This window comes from Cetorhinus maximus, chromosome 6 (assembly GCF_964194155.1).
Source record: "Cetorhinus maximus chromosome 6, sCetMax3.hap1.1, whole genome shotgun sequence".
In the NCBI taxonomy this organism is placed as follows: domain Eukaryota; kingdom Metazoa; phylum Chordata; class Chondrichthyes; order Lamniformes; family Cetorhinidae; genus Cetorhinus; species Cetorhinus maximus.
The window spans coordinates 96,359,777-96,363,756 of record NC_135884.1 but is presented as its reverse complement, the minus strand read 5'-3'; the positions used below and the strand labels follow the sequence as shown (position 1 = coordinate 96,363,756).

The window sequence follows — 3,980 nt, the reverse complement described above, 5'->3', positions numbered from 1 at the left end:
TTGTGAAGGGGGCATAAGGAGTCTGCAAAGGGATATTGATAGGTTAAATAGGTGGACAAAAATTTGGCAGAAGGAGTATAATGATGGAAAATGTGATCTTCACTTTTTCAGGAAGAATAGAATAGCAGTAAATTATTTTAATGGGGAGAGACTGCATAACTCTGAGGTACAGAGGGCTCTGGGTTTCCTGGTGCATGAATCAGGAGAAGTTAGTATGCAGATGAATCAGGTGATTAGGAGGGCAAATGGAATGTTGTTGTTTATTGCAAGAGGAATGGAATATAAAAGCAGAGATGTTTTGCTCCAGTTGTAAAGGACATTGGTGAGACCACATCGAGGGTACTGTGCACAGTTTTTGTGTCCTTATTTAAGGAAGGATTTGCATGCATTAGAAGCAGTTGAGAGAAGGTTCACTCGTTTGGTACCTGGAATGGTGGGTGTGTTGCCTTACAGAGAAAGGTTGGATAGACTGGGCCTGTATCCATTGGAGTTAGAAGGTTGAAAGCTAATCTTACTGAAACAGAAGACCCTGAAGGGACTTGACAGGATAGATGCTGAAAGGATGTTTCCCCTTATGGGGGGGGACTAGAGCTAGGGGACTCAGTTTAAAAATAAGGTGTCTCCCATTGAAGATGGAGATTAGAAGACATTGTTTTCTCTCAGAGTGACGTGAGTCTTTGAAACTCTCTACTCCAGAGAGTGGTGGAGGCAGGGTCAATGAACATTTTAAGGCAGAGGTAGATAGATTATTGACTAACAAGGCAGTCAAAGGTTATCAGGGGTAGACAGAATTTGGAGGTGAAGCCACATTCAGATGAGCCATGATCTTATCAAATGGCATAGCAGGCTCAAGGGGCCGAATAGCCCAATCCTGCTCTTCCTGCTTATGTTCATCAATACAACATGTAAGGGTAGTCAGGTGCCTCAGATTTGCAAGTTCTGTATAGAAGGATAAAACAATATATTGCATTTTTAAAATGCCATGTTTGAACTGTTATGTAATGTACTTTTACATAATTTATGAATGAAGAACAGTTTTTTAAAATAAATTGACTGATTTATTTCAATTATCATGCTTTAATATAGTTAAGAGTTGGAATTCCGTGTTATGTTAGTATTTATTGTTGCACTCTTGCCCCTGAGACACAAGATGCCGGGTGCAAGTCCCACTCCAGGACTTGAGCATAAAAATCAAGACTGATGCACCAGTGCAGTGCTGAGGGAGTGCTGCACTGTTAGGAATGCTGTCCTATGGGTGAGACGTTAAAACAAGCCCCCATCGACATCCTTGGTTGGATGTTGAAGATCCCATGACACCATTTTGAAAAAGAGCAAGAAAGTTGTTCCTGGTGTCCTTTCTAATATTTATTCCTCAATCAACATCACAAAAATAGATAATCTGGTCATTTTCATATTACTGTTTGTGGACTTTACACAAATTGACCATCACGTTTCACACCTTGAACAGTGACTAACGTCTCATTGAAAGGACTGCACTTCATACTGTGTGGCACTCCCTCGGTACTGCACTGGAGTGTCAGACTTCATTTTTGTGCTCAGGGCCTGCACTGGGAGTTGCACCCAAAAACTTTTAACCCGGGGGCAAGGGTGCTACCAACTGACAGACATGTCAACAATACTTCATTGACTGGACTTTGAGAGGTGCTGTGATTATGAGGGGTGCTATATAAACAAAAGTCTTCAATGTTATTTCCCACTGCCCTGTGGGATTCCTCAGGAACATGGCAGAGTGGCGTACTGAAAAACAACATGGGAACAGAGAGCCTATTATCTCACCTCCCATCATTTGCTGGTTTGATGTTGGAGATTAAAGTACACTCCAAACTGACGTGAATCTTACTACTGAACAACAACACCATCACCTCATTCACTTCACCAATCCCCAATCTGCACCATCATCACTTTGGTTAACCTCTTCCAGCACACTGCTCCAGATGGTAACATACGTAAAAGCATCATTTTCTGCAATGTGGTCTGTTTAGACACTAACTCATTCCCCACATGTTGTAGAGTCATTGGAAATGTCATTTCATGAAGGAAGAGAATGACTCATCACAGGAATTGAAGTAGATTTTTTATTCAAACATTTAAAAATATCATTTCAGAAACAATTTATTCACTTTAATTAGTCCACACACACACACAACTCATCAGGATATAGACACTGAGGACATGCAGCTTGTGGAATACAATACATATGCACAATATTTAATCTATTGTGCCTGAAGGGTCTGTTGTTCAGGAACAGCAGCTACATTTGTCAGAGGGATTCCCTTTACACACACAGCCATTGGCGCAGTTCGTACATCCTGCAGGACAGCAAGGGCAGCAACCTGAGAGGAAAGGACAAATACAGAAATTAGGAACAATGAATGAATTCACTGAAACACTCCCAGGGCCTCCCATTACAGCCCTCAGCTCCTCCCTCACAAACTAATCCCTGTCATATCTCCAAGTTACCCATCTGAAGAAGCTCAGCATCACAACACTGTGTAAGAGAGTTTGGGTGAAGATGTAACTGTCACTGTCTCTACAACACTATTTCTAGTGTGAAGTCTATAATATCAACACTTCCTGATGTAAAACTAAGACACTTCTTTAACCAGCAGGGTTCCTGTCTCCAGATTCTTTCGATTGGACATTGAATAAATCTGATGGGAAATAAATCAGGTGAAATCATTGATCTTGTACTTTTCTATCGTGGTCCTCTCTGAGTTCTGCCCAGAACTATCTGTCACATAAACACAATGTGAGGAGTTTTAAACTCTCCCACAGTTACTCACTTTTCCGGCAGCGTCCAGCTTTGCTGCTGGGACATCGGCAGTTGGAGCACCTGCAGGTGTTTTCACAGGAGCAGGATCCTGAAAACAGGAAAAACACAGACACTGAGTTGTGGGAAAACCATGAGAAATGCCCCCCGTGTGGAGGAGGCCCGGCTCTTTGTCACATTCTCTTCTCCAGTGACTTTCAGAAACAGCCTCCCCTACAATGCTGCAGCCCCTCAGTGAGACTGAGCCGGGACACTGTGCTGAAAGGACTGACACCAGTCACCACTCACCATCCAGGCACACACAGGGCTTCGAGTCAGACATTTCAGGAACTTCTTCTTCAGCTTCGAGCCGTCACCCAATCAGCGCTTCTCGATCTTGTGCCGTTTGCTGAATCGGAGCCGAGTTTTATGGGCTTGTGATCGGTGGGGAACCGGCTGCAGAAGCGGGGAAGGGGCGGGTCTGTCCGGGCTGAATGCACACAGAGCACCGAAGTGACTCAGCGGCTGAAAGTTTAAATTGCACCCGGCTCCTTCACTCACAACACGGCCCAAAAAGATTTCTCAATGACAGCAATTTCCCAACGTTTCCTGTGGAGTCAGCGTGTGTCTGAGCGTCTGCAACACGTCCCACCCCCACAGTGTGGGGGAGTCCAGGACTGCACTCTCTGTTTGAAGGTTGAATTCCTGTTCTCACTCTGGACATGTGCTGGTTTCTCATTGCTCTGCCTGATCCTGTGTCCCAGAGAGTTTATCACCTGTTTTGATATCTAACAGAGTTTACATTGATGTTGTGCTTTCAATGGGCAGCACGTTTCAAAGCCCCAGTGTTTGGAGAGATGAGAATTGATCAGTTTTGTCTGATCAGTGTGAGTAACCTGGAGTACAGGTGACCTATGGACCGTGTGCACCCTCCTGTCATTTAAAAGCTGAATTTCTGCACACGACAACAACAACAACTTGTATAATAACAATTTATAAAGCGCCTTTAGTATCATAAAACGTCCGAAGACATTTCACCGGAAATTTATAAGGCAACAATTGTGAAAACTAGGGTGTGATTTTTAAATGATGTGAGTTGAGGGCGAGGGCAGGGGGATAAGTGAGATGTATTTTAGCCTGGGGGGCTGGTGGAACGGGTTGAAGCTGCAGAGGCATCTGATGAGATAAGTCAGAGAGATCGATGGAGGCC

General features: G+C 43.9%; 1 long non-coding RNA gene across 1 annotated transcript; it reads right to left on the bottom strand.

Annotated features, from left to right (window-relative positions):
- Positions 1-2,078: 2,078 nt before the first annotated feature.
- Positions 2,079-3,529, bottom strand: LOC144681359 (uncharacterized). Its single transcript, XR_013576770.1, has 3 exons — positions 3,080-3,529; positions 2,805-2,882; positions 2,079-2,354 (listed from the first exon to the last, which is right to left on the bottom strand). It is a non-coding gene; the product is annotated as an uncharacterized LOC144681359 (long non-coding RNA).
- Between the last annotated feature and the right edge of the window lie 451 nt (positions 3,530-3,980).